The following is a 21386-nucleotide window of genomic DNA, read 5'->3' on the forward strand; positions in this document are numbered from 1 at the left end:
TCCATATCTTAGCTATGGTAAATAATGCTGCAATAAACATAGTTGTGCTGGTAGCTTTAGTGTGGTTTTGTTTATAAACATTTGGGTAAATGCCCAAAAATGGGATTGCTGGGTCATAGGGGAGCTCTATGTGGAGTCTTTTGAGGAACCTCCATACTGCTTTCCAAAGTGGTTGAACAAATTTACACTGCCACCAACAATGAAGTAAGGTTCCCTTCTGTCCACATCCCCTCCAGCATCTGTTGTTGTTAGAGTTCTTGATTATAGCCATTCTATCAGTTTTTGTTGCATATTTAAATGCCTTCTTTTCTTATTCATTTTACTTGTTATGCTCATTTTATGTTATTTGATTCTGTGTTCTATTTTCTCTATTTTCTCCAGTGGAATATGAATTCCACTTGAAATGCTTACACTCTTCAGATCTTGCTATGCCTTTTGGTGCCTTCCAGTTCATGCTGCCCTGAGTTACTCAAGAATCATGGAGAGACACATGAAGGGGAACTCTTGGAACTTGAACTCAGGGCCTGGGCCCTGTCCCTGGGCTTTAAAAACATTGTTATATATTTTATTTAGGGGGGCTGTTTTGGGAATTGAACTCAGAACCTTGAGCATGCAAGGCAAGTACTCTATCACTGCACTATATCCCCAGTCCCAGCCCTGAGCTTTTTATGCTTAAGGCTAGCACTCTATCACTTAGACCACAGCTCTCCTGGTTTTGTGGTGGTTAATTGGAGATTAATCTTGTGAATTTTCTTGCCTGGGCTGGCTTCAAACTGTGATCCTCAGATCTCAGCTGGGATTATAGGCATAAGCCATTGATGCCCAGCCCTTCTGATCTTTGGCTCTGCTTCCCAGATATGACTAAGTCCAATCTAGCTGTAAAGTGTGTGAGCACTAGGTTATTTTAAACGGAAACTGGACAAACTACTTCCAATGGGCAGTTGAAACCTATCAGTCTGTAAACAAATACAGAGAGAAATCTTTTCTAATATGACAGAGGATGTGATCAATTCAGTCCTGTTCTGTAACTTTATTTCTTTAATAGTCCTGGAGAATCTTCCAGAAAACTGTCCTTTTATTTATACCTGCCATGTGAGACACATGATCTGATAAATCCAGAATATCAAATGATTCTGTATACTACTGTTCTAACAGATGAAATGACCAATGATCTGAAGGCCTAAACAAGATCAAACCATGATGGCTAGGTGCAATAAAAATCAAAGTTGAGCAAACAAATTGACATTTTCCAGGTGTCTCAGTGGATTCTAACAGAGAGCCAGACAGTTGTTATGGACTTATGTTCAGTTTTGGTTACTGAGAACCAGAAGGAGAGGAGGCCTGTAAATGTTAAGGCCTCCATACAAGTAGGAGAAGTGTAGCCATGTTGTATGTGTGTGTGTGTGTGCACGCACATGCGTGTATGTCTACAAACACACATACGTTTGTATACTTCCATGTGATTTATATGGGCCCATAATAAATATCAAGCTGGGTGCCAGTGACTCACTTGTAATATTAATTACTCAGAAAGCTGAGATCTGAGGATTAGGGTTAAAAGCCAGTCCAGGCAAGAAAGCCCATGAGACTTTTATTTCCAAGTAACTACCAAAAAGCCAGACGTAGAGCTGTGGCTCAAGTGGCAGAGAGCTAGCCTTGAGCAAAAAAGCTCAGGGACAGTGCTCAGGCCTCGAGTTCAAGCTCCTGAATCAGCACACACACACACACACACACACACACACACACAAATTCAAGGGAAAATTTGGCTCTACATGATTTGGGGATTGGGGTTTTGATCGCCATCTCCAATCTCCAGGTGTTACTGGAAATGCAGAGTAGGTAATCAACCTCAATGCTTGCATCAAGCATGAAAAGGATAGGCATGATAGGAAAGTTTATCAGGAAAGAAATATGGCAGAGAAAAGAGACTGGCAATATGGCAGCTCAGTGAACCTTCAGCCATCTTCAGGGAACAGTATAGACCTGAGTGTTAGGTTTTTATAGAGAAACAAGAGCAAGGAACAAAGGTTTGTGAGTCTTGGTTGTGGTGCTTGGCTGGCCCTATCTCAATTCTGGTTCTCCTCAGTTTAGGTAAAGCTGTTACCTCTGCCATTACTTTGGGGGAGCAATCTGGTTCTCATGAGATGGTTTTTCCAGCTCCATGGTGCAGCCTGGTCATTACTGGTAATTATTATCATGGTGGGGGTAGGGGAGGATCATGTGTTTGCAAGGCTCTGATGTTCCGTGGGGGTAGTTTTAGTCCTTACTATAGAAATATGATCTGAAACCCAAGGTGACTGCAAAGTGACTGTGTAGAGAATGAATGAACAAGGACAAGCACAAAATGGAAGCATGAGTGCCAGACTTTTCTCCTGTTAATTCATGAAAGCAAACATTGTTTTCAATACCTGTGATGATTATACTCTCCGTTGACCATCTCTACGGTGAGAATAGAGCCTTGGGGATTCTAACAATTATTGAGACCAGCTGCAAGAATTTTACCTCATTAGGTCCAGTCTCCAGGGCTGCAGCCCCCAGTGCTTGGGGAATTTCAATTTTATTTTAGGTTGCCTTTGTGTTTCCCATCTCTCATAGCCAATTGCTCTCATAGCTACTTGCTACAGAGATGGGAGGGAGCTGGAGATTAAGCTCAATCAGGGAGCCAATTATTTAATCAGTTTCATAAATGCAGTGAGCACTTAACAAAAATTCTTAAACAACAAGCTTTGGGGGAGATTCTGGGAAAAGTATCCATGTTTGGGGAAAGTAGGATCATAAAAATGCTGAACTCAGTTCCTCTAAAACTTTTGACCCCTGCCTGCCATGCATTCATTGGGTATTTCTGAGTTGTGTCCTTCATGAAACCTCATGTGATATGTGGTGCTTTTCCTGAGTTTTGAGTGGTTCTGGAAATGATCAGATCTGAAGGAAGAATCACATGATGGCAGAGCCAAGTCAGAGGAAGTCACGGACTCACAAATTCTACCCAGTGCCTGAAATGGGGATGATCTCTTTAACTTGTGGAATCTGTAATAACACTGAGTCTGAGTTAGTATTGTAGTTGAAGTGTTGTAGGACAGCCAGTTGGTGTCAGATAACTGATGACCAAGTGGTTTCATGCCTTTTACCCAAAGACAATTTTCTGTGAACATACATTTGAACCCTGACTAATCAAGGACAGCCTCATGTGACAAAAGCCAGCCAACTTATCAGTAAACTCACAGACCAAGCCCTATTTCTGAGATTAATATTTAACTACTCTCACTTATTTTATTCTGGTCCTGGGGCTTGAACTCAGGGTCTGGGGGCTGTTCTTGAACTCTTTTTTTGGTGGGGGGTCCGGTTGTGGGGCTGAACTCTGGGCCTGGGCGCTATCCCTCAGCTCTTCAGCTCAAGGCTAGTGCTCTACCACTTGAGCCACAGCGCCACTTCTGGCTTTTTTCTTTTTGCTTATGTGGTGCTGAGGAATTGAACCCAGGGCCTTGAGCATGCAAGGCAAGCGCTCTACCACTGAGCCACCTTCCCAGCCCCTGTTCTTGAACTCTTGCGCAAGGCTAGTGCTCTACCACTTGAGCCACAGTTCCACTTCTTGAGGTTAGCTGGAGATGAGTCTCATGAACTTTTCCTGGCTAGGCTGGCTTTGAAGTGGGATCCTCAGATCTCAGCCTCCTGAGTAGCTAGGATTAGTGGTGTGAGTCACTGGCACTCAGCTTTACTCTCACTTCTTAAAGCAACAAAAACCATGGAAATGTGGACATCAACCTAATTCCTATCCCTACCCCCCAGACATAATGCAAAACTCAGCTCCACCTTAAAGGTTTACATACAGTGTAAATCTCAATATGACATTACCATTTTGTCACTAGACTTAGGAAGAAACACAAATTAAGCCTTAAGCTAGAGATGTTGGGTAGTTATGATGCTTTGACATTTGAATAACATCTTTCATAAATGATAAGAGACTATGCTTCAGCTTACCCTCAAGGATCAGCCCAATAATACATGAGAGCTTAGGAAGTGGTGATATATATGCAAGCTGGACACAGATAGTGAATGTCTGTGATCTGAAGTAGAGACTGAAAATAGGAAGATTGTGGTTCAAGGCCAGCCTGAGCAGAAAAGTTCACAGGACCCTTTCCAACCTATACCTGGATATGGTGTCATGTGCCTGTCATCCAAATTCATGTGAAAGTTTGAGATATGGAGTATCACAGTCAAGTCCAGTCGAAGCAGAAACATCTCAATGGAAAGAAGCTGGGTGTGGTGGCTTGCCTCTGTTATCCCCATTATGGGAAACCTAAGACAGGCAGATTATGGTCCAGGAGCAGTCCCCAAGAAAGAAATGAGCCCTACCTAAATAATAACCAGTGCTACAAAAGGTTGGAGGCCTGGCTCTGTGGTCCAGCACCTTCCTAGTAAGCACAAAACACTAAATTCAAACCACAGTACTACCACAGAAAGAATGAGAGGAAGAAAAAGAAATTATATAAAAAATTTCCTTAATACATACAGAAATCCAAGATATTATCAGTCAAAAATGGTAGTAAAAACCACATTATGGCTAAGTTCAAGCTATCCTAGCTATATTATTATATTATCATTACAATATTAATGGTAACAGTTTGCATCATACCAACAAGTTCAGGGATCTATTTAATGATAAATTAAGGCATATTTATATAAGAGGAAACTTCTTAAACTTAACAAAAATATAAACCCACAATAAGTATGATCCCAAAGGAGAAATTTTAGGAATACAAAATTTGAACAATTATTTCATCATTTCTATTCAACAGTACACTTGATTCAAAATTTTTTTTTATTTTTCCCCAGGGCTGAGGACCGAACCAAGGGCCTTGTGCGTGTGGGGTGGGTGCCCTTCCGCTGGGCTAAACCCCCAGCCCCTCAAAAATTTTTTAAAAATGAAAAAGAGATATATGAAGAGGAATGAAAAAAAGAAAATATAATTGGCACAATTGGCAGATGATTAACATGAACAATCTAAATTATTTGAAATATTAGAAAAATTCAACCAAGCAGAATGGATATAAGATTAATATCTAACACACATTTGCATATACTTCTTTTCAAATAAGTGAGATAATGACAATTATTGTGATTAATCATGTGCTTTCTAGAATAAGCTTAAAGAGTGGCCCTGAAATAAAAAAAAATACAGCATCTGTTTTTCTGTATTTATTTGCTCAGAGTGGATTTGCTTATAAAAGTAAAACTAGGGTGGGGAGGGGAGGGAAAAGCTGGGAGGTGACAATGCCCAAAAAGAGATGTACTTTTTACCTGACTTATGTAACTGTAACACCTTTGTGCCTTACCTTTATAATAACACTAAAAAGTTAAATTAAAAAAAAAAACAGGAAGGGAAACAATTCTAACCATACATGATTTTCATTAATTAATAAAACAATGGAAAAATATGGATCAGTCCATTTGAAATACTATTCTACCTATACTTCAAATGATATAGTATAACACCTCAATGCATTGTGTTATAACTTTGTAGTTGTAATAATCCAATGATAACTTGATCTACCTCAGCAATCCCAAGATTCATTTAGTCTTTCCTTACGCTATTTGTGATTCAACTACCTCTGCTAAGCATGGGTAAAGTATCCTAGGCAGAAAGCCAGAGTAAACTCCAAACTTACTTGAAGGTCACTCTATGTGTCTTTCTTTAGTGATCACAGCCCAAGTTACTTGTGCCCGAATGCTTCAAAACAGTTGCTTCCTATTTTTTTTGGAGGGGGGGGGTCCAGTCGTGGGACCTGAACTCTGGGCCTGGGCACTGTCTCTCAGCTCTTCAGCTCAAGGCTAGCGCTCTACCACTTGAGCCACAGCGCCACTTCTGGCTTTTTTCTTTTTTCTTATGTGGTGCTGAGGAATCAAACCCAGGGCCTTAGGCATGGAAGGCAAGCGCTCTACCACTGAGCCAGCTTCCCAGCCCTTGCTTCATATATTTTGCCCAGATTTCTAGTATTGCTCAGGTGTGAGTGAACACCTGATACTCCCTATGACTACAAACAGAAATTAACAGTAAGGTTTTTACCCCTCACTATCTATTACATTCTAAAAACTATACTTAAAAAAATTAATGGAAAAACTATACTTAAAAAATTAATGGATTTATGGTGAAAATCTTCACTAGATACCTGTTTTGTGATGCTGATAAGTAGAGTTAGTGGGATCTAGAATATTAGGGCTTGAAAATTGGAAGACATGTTTTATAATAAATAGGATAATTTTGAAGACATTGGCACCAAGCCTTATTTTGGTGTTCTCTATGTGGATGAAATAACCTTACCAGACACCTTATCAGTGCAGTGAGGAGGTAGAAGAGAACCTAACTCAAGTACTGGTGGCTCAAGCCTGTGAACCTAGCTACTCAAGTAGCTGAGCACTGAGGATCAGGGCTTAAAGCCAGCCCTGAGATTCTTACCTCCAATTAACCAGCAAAAATCCAGAAATGGAAGCACAAGTCAAATTATAGAGTGCCAGCTTGAGTGAGAAAACCAAACAAGAGCACAGAGACCCTGAGTTCAGGAATCGGTACTGAAAGCAAATACAGAGAGAGAGAGAGAGAGAGAGCTTTTTACATTGAGCAAATTAAAAGATTAAGCCAAACAAATGTTCTTTTGAATTCTCACCAAATCCCTGGTTCTCAAGCTCCAGTGGCTGTTTCCAATAGACAGTCATTCAAGAAACAGATATTCAGCACTTAACACACCATTCTCAGCTAACACACCCAGGAAACAATGACTGGAAGACACTCCAAATCATCCAACTCCAAGAGTTTCTGGAAGGTTCCCATGGCACAGTCATTCCCTGTGCACTGTCTGAAGGAAGACTCATTCAGTCATTTTGCATTTTCAGGGAAGACACCAGAGCTACATCTAAAAAAAGTATGCATGTACTTTATTGCTAAAGAGCCTGTTTTGAAGTTAAGTCAGAATGGACCTCGAATCACAGGTCTGCCATTTGCTCCTTGTATAACCTAGAAGAAAAAAAACAAAATTTTCTGCATTTGGCTTTGTGGTGTGTGTGTGTGTGTGTGTGTGTGTGTGTGTGTGTGTGTGTGTGTGTACTGAAGTTTGAACTCAGGGTCTTGAGCTCTTACTTGGCTGTTTTGCTCAAGGCTGGTGCTGTACTACTTCAGCCACACCTCACAATACATTTTTTAAATTTTTGCTGTTTAATTAGAAATTAGAGTTTCACGGACTTTTCTGCCCAGTAAACTTCAAACCACGATCCTCAGATCTCAGCCTCCTCAGTAGCTAGGATTACAGGCCTGAGCCACCAGCACCCAGCTCTACATTTGACTTCTTCATATGTAAAAGTGAAATGATAGTCATAGTAATAATAATAGTTGCTTAGTAAAATAAAATATAAAGGTTCTAGAAATTAGGTAATCCATAAATTATGATTAGTTTCTTTGTTATAATTTTTTGATTAAGCTGATACAAAATGGTAGAATTTGTCTTTGAATTTTAGTGATTCCTCCTTAAATGCACAACTTAGAACACATCATATTAGTGTGTAAATGACAAGTTAAAGCAGTTCAAATCAAATCAGCTGATAACACACATGCACATGTGTGTGTGCACTTGCCCATGTGTTGGTCTCAGGGCTTGAACATGGAACTTATGTGCTGTCTCTGAGCATTTTTACTCAAGCCTAGCACTTTACCACTTGAGCCACAACTCTACTTCTGACTTTTATGGTAATTGGAGATAAAAGTCTTACAAGGCTTTTCTATCCAAGCTGGCTTCCAACAGCAATTCTCTTATCTTAGCCTTCAGAGTAGCTACGATTACTGATGTGAACCACTAGTACCCAACCAGGTGACTTTTAAGATCTTATATCTATTCTTGAGTTGGCAAACATAAAGTTGGTAAATGTGCTCTTGAAAAAATGGAAAGGGTCTCCCATGCTCTTATACTGATTCATATCTCAGAATACTTTTACTTGGTATGTACTAATTGCCTTAAAAAAACACAGGAAATGTAGGTCAGTGGTAGATCACTTGTTTAGCATGCACTAAAGATTTGATCCCCAGACCCCCAGATCATCCCCCCCAACATCTACACACACACACACACACACACACACACACACAGGTCCCAAGAGAAATCCAAAACCACAGATAGATTCAATAGGAAAAATTAGGATGATTATTTTGAAACATTTCATAAAGATAGAAGACTGAATAATTAGGGTCCCAAACCAGACAGGGGCAGAATGAAATAACATTTCATTTGACCTGCTTGAGAACAGCTTTCTGACTTTACAAAAAAAATTGACATTTGAGTTGATCCTGAAAACAAAATGAGGAGGTTTATAGAAAAGGGGAAAAAATGGGAAAGCATTTCCAGCTGAGAAAAAATAATAAACAAAGCCATGCACGAGTGAGCAAAGAAAGAAAGCAAGTTCAAGTTCATGGGAAAACTCTAAGCAAAAGAAGAGACAGAAATAGACAGTGAAGGGATTTGAATGATATGCAGAGCATTTGGTTTTACTGGCAGGTCATGGGAGGTATAGGATTTTAGTAAGAAATCAGGAACAGATCAGGATTCATTCCCAGAATTCATCAGTATTCTGGTTCACAGGTGATACATTTAAAGGAACATTTCTAAAATGAGATTGAAAGTCTAAACATTCAGGACCTGGGAGCAAACCTGGAAGCTGACTTTGGGGACAAGTTAGAAGTGAGATATAGAAAAGAAAAAAAAGTTGCTGAAAATATCATTAAGTCCTTTGTTTAAACATATTGGATGTTCAAACTCCTGCTGTAGTTTGATGGAGAATAGACTGACTATGCTCTAGGTAAATTGCTGAATACTTTGTGTGTGTGTGTGTGTGTGTGTGTGTGTGTGTGTGTGTGTGTGCGCACGCGCCAGTCCTGGGACTTAAACTTAAAACCTAGGAGCTGTTGTCTCTGAGCTTTTGTGCTCAAGGCTAGCACACTACCACTTGAGCCACAGCTCCATTTCTGGCATTTCTTAGTGATTAATTGGAGATTAAGAGTCTCACAGACTTTCCTGACTGGGCTGATTTCAAACCATGATCATCAGATCTCAGCCTCCCGAGTAACTAGAATTACCTGGTGAGGCTGCAGCACCCAGCTCAACAATTTTATTTTTAAAGTCTAATACAGTAAACTTTTGGCTCTATTGTTTGGAGAATCTCTGCCGCTTATATTCAACTCTCTCCTCAGTGATGACAAGGAAGCATCCGTGGGCAATGGATGAGCCTGTATATATTTCATTAAAAGTTAGTTTACAAAAGCAGACCTATCATTGAGGGGTGCCTGCCAATGTGATGTTGGGAGGGGTACTCAGAAAACAAACAGAAACATATTTAAGGAGAAAAACATGGGCTTTTGTGCAAATGACTAAGAAAAGGGTATAATTAAAACCATGGATAAAGACTAGTTAGACGTGTCACACATTTACCAGGGAAAACACTGGTTGTGGCAGAAGCAGGATAGAATTTCCAGAAGGAAGTGATCACTAACATTGCTAAAGTGGCTCAACCACGAAGTGAATGTGCCCATGCCTGTAATTCCCTACTCAGGAAGACTTTCTTGCCCAGGTTGGCTTTGAACTGAGATCCTCAGATTTCAGCCTCCAGAGTAGCTAGGATTACAGGCATGAGCCAACACCCAGCTGTTTCTGTTTTTCTAAAACTACACTCTTCCTCCTTGTTTTTCCAGCTGAAATAGGACTCAGAAAACTTATTCCCCAGTGGTAAATGACTAAATGACCTCTTTTCTAGAAACAAGCCACTGTAAAGATAAATTCAAGTGTTAATTCAACAGATAAAGACAAGAGAATTTCTTTTCTTTTCTTTTTTTTGGGGGGGGGTCTGGTCGTGGTGCCTGAGCTCTGGGCCTGGGCGCTGTCCCTCAGCTCTTCAGCTCAAGGCTAGCGCTCTACCACTTGAGCTACTGAGCCACTTCCGGGTTTTTTCTTTTTGTTTATGTGGTGCTGAGGAATTGAACCCAGGGCCTCAGGCATGCAAGGCAAGCGTTCTACCACTGAGCCACCTTCCCAGCCCGACAAGAGAATTTCTAAAGCAATAATAAAGAGCTGATTAAAATTGCAACCATTTCCTTCCTAAAGACCTCAGGAATAACCCTGGAAACTCAGGATTATTCTGGAGACTCACAGAATGAATTTAGTGCTGGCTCCACTCAGTAGGTGAGTGGATCAAGAAAATGTGATATAGATGTATGTATATGTATATAATATATATGTATGTATGTATATGCACACACACAATGGAATTCTGTGCTTCCATCAGAAAGAATGATACTGTCCCATTTGTTAGGAAAGGGAAAGACTTGGAAAAAAAATCATACTAAGGTTCCCTTCTGTCCACATCCCCTCCAGCATCTGTTGTTATTAGAGTTCTTGATTATAGCCACTCTAACTGGGGTGAGGTGGTATCTCAGTGTTGTTTGATTTGCATTTCTTTTATGGCTAGAGAGGTTGAGCATTTCTTCATGTGTCTATTGGCCATTCTTATTTCCTCTTCTAAGAAGTCTCTATTTAAGTCTTTAGCCCACTTATTTATTGAGCAGTTGTTTCTTTGAAGATTTGTTGTTGGGGGATTTAATTTTTTGAGTTCCAAGTATCTTTTAGATATGAAGCCCTTGTCCATTGTATGGCTAGTGAAGCTTTTCTCCCAATCCATGGGCTTTCTATTGATCTTGCTAGCTATGTCCTTTGCCATGCAGAAGCTCTGAAATTTCATGCAATCCCATTTATCCAACCTTTCTTTGATTTGTTGTGTTTCTGGGTCTCTGTTAAGAAAATTTCAGCCTGCGCCAAGGAGACCTAGGGTTTCTCCTATTCCATCCTGTGATGTTTTCAGTGTCTGCTTTGACTCCGAGGTCTTTGATCCATTTGGAGTTGATTCTGGTGCAGGGTGATATATAAGGATCTAGCTTTAGTTTTCTATAAGTAGTTAACCAATTTTGCCAGCACCATTTACTGAAGAGACTGTCTTTCTTCTATTCTATTTTTTTTAGCTCCCTTATCGAAGATTAGATGGCTATAGGTCGTTAGGTTAATTTCTGGGTTTTCAATTCTATTCCATTGGTCCTGAGGTCTGTTTTTGTGCCAGTACCAAGCTGTTTTGATTACTATGGTTTTGTAGTAGAGTTTGAAATTTGGTATTGATATTCCTCCAGCACTCTTCTCTCTGTGCCTTACTACATTGTTAGTGGGAGTGTAAACTTGTTCAACCACTTCGGAAAGCAGTATGGCAGTTCCTCAAAAGACTCCACATAGAGCTCCCCTATGACCCAGCAATCCCACTTTTGGGCATTTACCCAAATGATCACAAACAAGACCATACTAAAGCTACTAGCACAACTATGTTTATTACAGCATTATTTACCATAGCTAAGATATGGAACCAACCCAGATGCCCCTCAGTAGATGAATGGATCAAGAAAATGTGGCATATATACACAATGAAATTCTATGCCTCCATCAGAAAGAATGACATTGCCCCCATTTGTTAGGAAATGGAAAGACTATGAAAAAATTATATTAAGTGAAGTAGCCAGGCCCAAGGAAACATAGGTGCCATGATATCCCTTATTTGCAATAACTAGTATATGTCTGAGTCGAGCAGAAAAGGTCAGATAAGTTGATATTAGAGGAATGAACCCAAAGATAAGTATTCAAATGCCTTTTTTTCTTTCATGCAATTGTTTCTAACATGTTTATAAAATGATTTCTATATTGCTTTGTATGTCCCTCCCCCTCAGTATATCCCCTGCTTTCACTGTATTTGAGGTTGATATAATTTGTGAAGGGGAAGGGAAAAAAGAAATGTTTAAATAGGGGTACAGGTGGATCCATTCCAACAAGGAGATGTACAAGTCATTATATGGAAAAATGAACTTTACAACCTTGGTGGTGAAAGGGAGAAAATCAGATGGGGGGAGGTGGGAGAGTATGGGAAGGGATGGGAAGGGGAAACAAAGAGGAAGCAACAATGCTTGATAAGAAATGTTCTCGTTTTCTTGCCCATGTAATTGTAACTCCTCTGTACAGTATTCGCACAATAAAAAAAAAATCATGCTAAGTGAAGTAAGCCAGACCCAAAGAAACATAGGTACCATGGTTTCCCTTATTTACAATAACTAGCAGAAAATGTCAAAAGCTATGTACATATGACCATATAAAATGATGCTAAGCAAAATGAACCCCAAGTATGGACACCAATGTTTTTCTTTGTTGTTGTTTTTAATATACTATGTGTTTTTAAAAAATTATTTTGTATGTTCTTCCCCATATGGTATATCTCCTGTTGTCACTGTACTTGATTTTGGTACCCTGCATCCTGTATATACATTTGTCTAATTTAGGGAGGGGAAGGGGAATAACAAAACCCTAAAACAAGGACACAGGATGACCCATTGCAACGATGATACCCAGAAGACACTATGTTGAAAATGATCTTCACATGTTTGACAAGACATGTACTCATTAACTTATTCATGTAACTGCAACCCCTCTGTACAGCATCTTTATAATAAAATAAAATATGTATTTAAAAAAGGAAATAAGGAAAAAAAAGGAAATAAGGACAGCGGTGATTTCTTGAAGGGTAAGAGCAGTTCTAGGCCCTTCCAGCTCCAGCCTGCTCGGACTTGTCTTCCTCGCCAGTGGCCGGAAGGTCCCCTGCCCCTCCTTCTCCTGCCACACCCCTGCCCAGGCTCATCTTCCGCAGGTAGCGGGCCCTGTCCCCTGCGTTTCCCCTCTCCACACAAATACCATGTGCGCAAGCATATCACTTGCTTGCCTCCATTTATTCAATTCATATGGTTTTATCCTTAAAAGAAAAATCTCCCCGTCATTTTCCATCCTTGCTGTCTCAGAAGCCACTTGGGGGTCAATGAGTGTGTCCATACTCGCCGAGGGAGGGACTGCATGAGCTTGGCCCTCCCAGGTGACCACAGCAGTGCTGCCTGCTCGGGTGAATGACTCTCAGCCAGACACTCCTGCCAGTAACAGCATCCTGGTCTCAGCCAACCAAAAAGAAGTTGCACAGCTACTTTTATCCCCTAGCCATTATTTTTAAAGCAATGAATGCATTTTTAAAAGAAGTACCCACTTGAGATGTGGAAGTCCTGCTGTGTGCCCTGCTGGCCACTTACTGTCCTAGAAATAAAGTCCAGCCTTTCTCCAGGGTCTAAGTCAACATATCAACCAGCAGAAGTATTTCTTCCCATTTTATTTCCTTTTTTGTGCCTTGAACTCAAGGCCTCTGCTCTTGCTTGGCTTTGTCAATTATGCCTGGTGCTTTATCACTTGAGCCATGGCTTCACTTCCAGTTTTTTGCTAGTTATTAGAGATAAGAGTCTCTCAGATCTGTCTGCAATTAAGAAACACCCAAGAAAATATTGGAAAATGAAATGTACTCATTACCTTGCTCATGTAACTGTAACCCCTCTGTACAGTATTTTCACAATAAAAAACTTAAGAAAAAAATATTTGAAAACAACAGCTAGTACTCACACAGGTACATTAATTACATCGTGCCTGTTCATTGTGGGTGGTTCTGGAATCTGTTCTACATAGAACTGGAGCTGTTTGAGCTACGTGGGAGGTAGAGATTTGGAGGATCAAAGTTTGAGGCCAGTCCAGGTAACCAGTTAGCAAGACTGCCATTCAACAAATAATCCTGGCATAGTAAAGCATGCCTGTAACTGCTACTATGATGGAGTATGTAGGAGGATCAAGATCTGAGGCTGTCTGGACCCTAGGCAAGAACAGGACCATGTCCAGAAAAATAACTAGTTGTCAAGCAAGTCTGAGGGCAAGCACTGGAGAGTCATGGTGACTGTGTTCACTGACCATTAGGATAGCCAACATTCATTTCCCTGGGCATTTCTTACCTCCCTTACCTTGGAATTATAACCAGTGGGATCTAGGCCTTGCAACACATCTAAGCATTCTACTAATCTGGTTTAGAGTTTTCAATTAGGAGTGTGTGTGTGTGTGTGTGTGTGTGTGTGTGTGTGTGTGTGAGTGTGTGTAAAATCATTGGCATGAAAGTAGTTCTCTTTTTTTCAGTACTGGGGTTTGAATTCAGGACCTTGTACTCTTGCTTATGTTTTTCACTCAAGGCTGATACTCTACCACTTGAGCCACACAGCCACTTTGAGTTTTTCACTACCAAATTGGAGATAAGTGTTACAGATTTTCCTGCCCAGGCTGACTTTGAACATTGATTTTCAGATCTCAGACCCCTGAGTAGCTAGGATGAGAGACGTGAAGAACAACTAGCACTATGAAAGTAACTCTATGTTACAGCATTTCTTGTTGAAAAATCAGGCCATTTGTACATCACATCTATCCCCAATACACTCTCCCCAATAGAGTGTCTCCTCATAAACCTACAATTATCATAACCACAGAGATCTGTATGAAAATCCAATACAATGAGCTGAATTTACACTTCATATTTCATCATAGCTGATCTGTATTTTATAGCTCTTGTGTGTTAGGTTTGAAATGTGGTGACATGGCCTAGTATTATTGATTGAAACCACAGAGAATTGACCGATTAATTTTATGCTAAGGATAAATCTGACATCCTTTTCTTTTTAATCACACCATGGTTAGATGGTGTTTTAGTTTTCCTGATGGCAGACTGCACATGGAAAATATATTTCCAAGAAATAAATCCAAAGAAATGCATGGTATTTCCCTTCTCATGGAAAACTAAGTGAAATGTATCAATAAAACTTTCTCTGGGTTTGGCTGTGTATGAAACAGGGAAACAAAGAATTAGCAAGTAGAGAAACCCAATTTTATGGTGCTTGGATCAAATCCTTTTCTTAGAGAATTTTCCTTTCCAAAGTGCTGATGAAAACAGGCTGAAGTGAAAATTTAAATCTACAAGAGCTAAGTACAATTTTATTAAATGAATGGCAATTTAACCATTGTATTATACCTCACCTAGAGACAAAAGGTGAAAACGGGGGAAGAAGTTAAGTATAAAATTAAATCATGACATAATTTCATTAAGCCCCTATGGTTGTCTGAAGACTCTGTTGGTTTTGAGATGGTTCTCATATGGTAGAATTTCAGGAATATTGTAGTGTGTGTAAGTTATGTCATTAGTCATTAGTAAAAGATTAATAATTTCTTAAGTAAATTAGGATGCTAAATTTTAATTTTACCTAAGTGACACCAGATTACATGAGGATTATCTCATTTATTCTTGAAAAAAAATATATATATGGCCTGGGTGCTGTCCCTTGGCTTCTTTTGCTTAAGATTAGTGCTCTTCCATTGGAGCCACAGCTTTATTTCTGGCTTCTTTGGTGCTTTATCCAAGGTAAGTGTCTCATAGACTTTCCTGCCTGGGATGGCTTTCAATGGTGACCCTCAGATCTCAGGCTCCTCATTAGCAAGGATTATGGGTGTGAGCCACTCACAGATTTATATTCTTTTTAAAATATTTATTTTATTTTTACGCTTGTAAATGGTTGTAAAAGGGGGTTGCAATTTAACAGGTTCACGTATGTGTCCAGTGCTTCTTGGAACTGTCATCATTTTCCCCTTCCCCCTAGAGTCCTCATCTGGGGTGCCAGAAGTCAGGCACAATGACTTATGTCTGCAATCCTAGCTTCTTAGGAGGCTAAGATCTGAGGATCATGGTTCAAATCCAGCCCAGGCAGGAAGGTCCATGAGACTCTTACCTACAATTAAGCACCCAAAAAACTGGAAGTGGAGCCATGGCTCACGGTGGTCGAATTGTAGCTTTGAGCACAAAAGCTCAGGGACCACACCCAGGCCTTGAGTTCAAGCCCAAGGACAGATAGAAAAAAAAAAAAGATGGGCACTTAAAAATAGATTACCTTTATATTCCTGACTCTCTCACTGCATAACTTTTGCATACTCAGAATGGAGAGGAATTCTATTTCTATGACCATGTATTTTCTTGTTCCTGGATGGTCCAGGACAAGTCTCACCATCACCTGAGTCAGACTCCAACTACAAGGATATACGACATTGGTTATTTGTCTGTTTCTTTGGCTCTGAATATAGCCCCCTCCCCCCAGTATCTACAAGGGTTCCCTGTTACCTTTCAAGATCCATGGAAATATACCTGAAATGATGGCATAATCCCTAGCCTGATGCCTTTTCATACATGTAAATGCCTGTGACAAAATTGAATTTGTTGTGCACAGTTACAAATTAGCCATAGTAAGAATAAAATAGTACAATTGTAAAAGTATGCTGCAATAAGTTATGTGAATGTGATAGCGCTCAAAATACCTTGTACTGTAAATCTTAGCAAACAACATATATTTTTATTTTCCTTGTAATGTAGAGACCTAACACTTTTTTTATTCCCTAAAGGGAGCACTTGCTGGCTTCCATTGGCACACCCACATTGGCAGTCTGTGTGCATTGTGACAAAGTAAAACAAGGCTTTCTTGTCCTCATACACTGATGGTGGAAGCAGAACAGGAGGTGGAGGTATGACTCAAGTGATGGTGCACCAGCCCTAAGCCAAATAGACAAATGAGAGATAAGGCCCTGAGTGCAAGCCCCAGTTCAGGCACACATGTGCACACGCATGCACACACACACACACACACACATACAAGAAGAATTAAAGCACAATAGTCAATTTGACAAGTAAAATGGCTACCAAGTGACTAGTGAATGGGTAGTATTTACAGGGTAGATACTTTGGCAGAAGCATGGGGTGTGTCCAGGACAGATGGAGCCAATGGCAGAGATTGCATTGTGCTACTTGGGAAGGTACACAATTTGAATGTTATACTTTATACTTTGGGAGTATGGTTGACTGCATGCCAATGAAACTCAGCAAAAATAAATCACAGATTAGGAAAGGTTAATAGCTATGTAAAATCATGAAAGATGTCCTTATGAAACATGACAATTCTCATTATGGGTTAAGCATCACGAATCTGAAAATTCTAAGGTCTGAAATCTATCAAATATGCAAGTCAAAGGGCACATGTTCTCTCTCACATATGGTTCTTAGACCCAAAATACAACCTCCTGTATAATCATACATACAGCTTGGTGCTTGTATGTACAAATCAGTGGACTAAATACAGTATGGATCGAATGGACACTATGGAATAAACCTTTCAAATAACTAACAGGCAGTCCAGAAAGCTGAAATGATATTTGTAAGAAGGGATTAGTGGAAGGAGTTAGATGAATGAAAAAAGAAGGGGAAAAATGCAGCCAGAATATCCAATGTATATATATGTGATATGTACATTGAAATAGGTGGTATGTACATCTCCAATAAACTACTCCACAAAATCCAGAAGTAGTGCTGTGGCTCAAGTGGTAGAGTCCTAGCCTTGAGCAAAAGAAGCTCAGGGACAGAGTCCAGGCCCAGAGTTCAAGCCTCAAGACCAGCAAAACACATCAGTGTTTTATACATGGGAAAGGAGTCTGGGGGTGGGATGGGGGAGAATGATGGAAGGGGTAACTGACCAATAACCACTAGGCACTTAGATGGACACATTCAATTACAACTCTCTTGTACAGTCTCTTGAAATTCATAAAAAATAAAATAAATAATAAGGTCAAAAAATTTAAATCTTCAACCTTTTGAGCACTCTCATGAGTATAAAGTCCAACCTAATAAAACTTAGTTTCATGCATAGAATTATCCAAAATATAGTAGATAAGTCACCTTCAGGTTACATACATAAGATGTACATAAACATCAATGAATTTGATGTTGATGGTTCGGAATTATATCCAAATGTACACAAATGCACACATAATCATTTGAAATCTGGAACATTTCTCTTCTCAAATAATTTAGAAAAGGGACCCTCAACCTGTGGGCATAAAAAGCATTCCATTTAGTTCATTAAACATATTATCCATCAGCACACACACACAGAGAGAAAAGAACAATTACAAATAATGGTGTTGACGTCGAAGTTGTTTTACCTGCAGGCAAATAGTTGTAATGATTATTAATAATAATAACTTTAGACTGGTATTACCAAAAAGGCCTATCTGTTAGCAGGTGAGAAGTTCTCGGTTCAGAATGAAGGCAGGAGGTAAAGACCCAGAACCACAGTGACTGAGCCTTGGCAACCAGGATTAGCAATGCTATTCCTGGGAAATAAATGAGACCCAGCTCCTTTCCCATGCCAGACTTCACACTCAGCCAGATGCATAGCCTGTGGATGGTTGATGTGGTGACAGGCAGGAGGCATGGCTAATAGTCTGAGAGAAGCTTCTGGAACAGCATGGTAGCCCAGAGATTTCTTGTTCTACTTGGTTAACTTTCACCAAGGACAATCCTATCTTGGGTTCAACTGCAGTTCTTAGTGACCACACTATGAAATATCCACAACAGTCACGGTTATCTTTACATGTGAAGGAAACAGGATAAAAACATGACATCTAGGTAGCAAGAAGAAGGTAAAAAGGGAAGGGGGACTACATTTATAGGTATCCTAAAATCAATCAAAGACAGTCTTATGTAAACATACTGTAACTACAGCAAGACATGAATGACTTAGAAGTTTTGGGCTGACATCACTGAGGACCTACAGAAAGATGGAAAGATGCTAGTGTTGAGACATTTACTGAGTGTAATGACTGCCGGGTACAAATTAAATCATTAGCAGGGTTTCCACTGAGTTTGGGCCATTGGTCAGTCAGTTAGATTCAGTTTCTCACACCTAGTTTAAAAGAGTTCTCTCAGCTTCTTTTTCTCACTAAATAAACTTTGCTTAATTAACAGTGACTTTCTCAAGTTTGCCAAACAGGTTGGTACTTTGCTAAATATTAAAGATTCCTGTTAACTAAGAAGAGCAGGAGGCATAGCTAACCATCAGAGAGCTACTGTTGGTCTTTCTTTCTTTCTTTTATTGCTGTTGCTACTTTGGTTTGGTTTTTTGGTAATACCAACTGTTAATATGTAAGGGAATTTTCTTAAAATTTCTTCTTAGCTAGGAAGAGGGGCAGGAAGCATGGCTGGAGGCCAACTCTGGGACCGCTTAGCCTGTTCAGAAATTATTTTTATGGTCCTCTACTAAATGTATTAGTAACTGGCATTATCAAAAATTATTTGCAGGCCAGGTAATAATGTTTCATGCCTGTACTCCTAGTTACTCAGGAGACTGAAATTGGAGGATCATGATTCAAAGAAAAGTGACTCTGAACTCCAATTAACGGGCAAAATGGTAGAAGTGGAGAATGACACAAGAGGTGGAGTGCCAGCCTTGAGCAAAAGAGCCAATATAAGCATGAGATTGAGGTAAATCTTCAGTACCACTACACACATAAAAAATTGCAAAAATATAAAAAAAACAATTTTTAAAATTTGAAAGCACTTGGAAAATGGATGAAAATGAGAATTTTATGCTAATAGATTTAAAGTGGCTAAATGATACTATTAACTAGTTTTTCCTCTCTTCTTATAAACATAAAAAATTAAAATAAGCCAGAGTAAGGGCTACTGTTTTTAGTACTGTATTTAGTTGTATTGCAAAGAATGTCAACACAAGCAGATAAAACTTTCTTCTATCCCCAGCTGATTCTGAAAGTATCAGGATAAAATACAATTAGCCAACCAAAACACTACCTTCAAGGTCAAAACTGAGGAGATATTATTACTTTTTAAGTTAATCAATGGATACAAATGCTCAGTAATAGCATTTGTGTGGCAAAGTAGAGAGAAAAACGCTCCTTGATCTCAAAAGTTTTCAATTTACTTCCTTACAAATGGTACAATATCATTCTAATGGATGACTATGATTCCATTGTGTGGTGTCTGGGCTGATTCCACATCTTGGCTATGGTAAAAAATTCTGCAATGAACATAGTTGTGCTGGTGGCTTTAGTGTGCCTTGTTTGTGTTCTATTGGATAAATACCCAGGAGTAGAGTTGTTGGGTCATATAGAAGCTTTATGTTTAGTTTTTTGAAGAACCTTCATACTGCTTTCCAGAGTGGCTAAATAAGCTTATACTCCCACTAACAGTGTGATAAAGTTCCCTTTGGCTACATCCATGCAAACATTTGTTATTGTTTTCTTGATATTGGTCATTCTAACTTGGAAAAAAATGTATGAATCGAAGTATGCCAGATCCAGAGAAACAGGCCGCATAGTTTCCTTCATTTGTGGTAGCTAGAATATGCCTATAAATCTACAAGTAAACACACTGAGTGTTAAGAACTGGATTACAAATGAATTAACTGAAGTGTAATAGACTATGAGGAGAGTACAAATAGTATAATTTTTTTTAAAAAGAAAACTAAGTCAAAGCCCAACAAAATAAGTACCAGGAAATGAGTACTTGCAAAGGATGGGAGTGGGGGGAAGAAAGAGAGAAGAATGAGGAGGGGAGGGGAAAGTATGCAGGCAAGAATTCATTGTATATATCACAGACGAGAAATACAGGGGAAGGGGTGGGTTGAAGGCAGGGAATATATTGAAGTGATGACACAGATCAAGGTGTATTGTACACATAAACTGCCTTGTTAAATTGCAAAATCTCAATTCATAACCTAAAATTAAGATACATAAGAGAAGGGGTAGGTTGGGAGGGGTAGGTGAGAACATTGAAAGGAGTGATACTGAGCAAGATGCACTAGATTCATAAATGCTTCAGTGAATGGCAACTCCTTTGTACAACTATTTAACGTTTAAAAAAATTCCAAAAATAAATTTCAAATTCATTGCAGGAAAACAAGAATGATTTTGCTAGAAACAACCAACTGACTAAGACACAATCCCAGACAGGAATGCTTATGTTGAAGTGGAGCTATAGCTATAGTGGTAGAGTACCACCAGCCTTGATCACAAATGCTAAAGTTCAAGCAATGAGTTCAAGCCCTGGGACTGGTACAAGAGAATGAATAAATAAATCAATAAATAAATCAATAAGGGAGGAGTGTGAAAAAATGTAGGAAGTGGAAGTAGAAACCTGAGGGCAAGATTTCTGCTGGGAATACACTAGAGCTGTGACAATGACAAGGCAGGCCTAGGCTGGACCTGGGAGAAAGCAAGCACTAGCTTTGGTAGAAGCCCAGAGCCTTCACCTTACTGAGCCAGGCAATACAAAAACTGATAGCAAACAAATACTACCATCTTTTAATGGTAAACTTCAAAAAACATACAGAAGGAAATATAGTTAAGCTCCTCTAAAAAACCATATGTTGTAGCAGAAAGGAAGATGTGAATGTAAATCCCAGAACTGTCTGGGAAGAGATTTTGCAGAAAGGAAATAGACTTTTGGATGTGATAAACACAAAAAGATTAAAAATAGAAGCTGACAGCAACTAAATCATTTTCAACCAGAAAATGCCCTGCCAAAGATGAGGA

The sequence above is a fragment of the Dipodomys ordii genome, unplaced genomic scaffold (assembly GCF_000151885.1).
Source record: "Dipodomys ordii isolate 6190 unplaced genomic scaffold, Dord_2.0 Scaffold60, whole genome shotgun sequence".
NCBI classification, from domain to species: Eukaryota; Metazoa; Chordata; class Mammalia; order Rodentia; family Heteromyidae; genus Dipodomys; species Dipodomys ordii.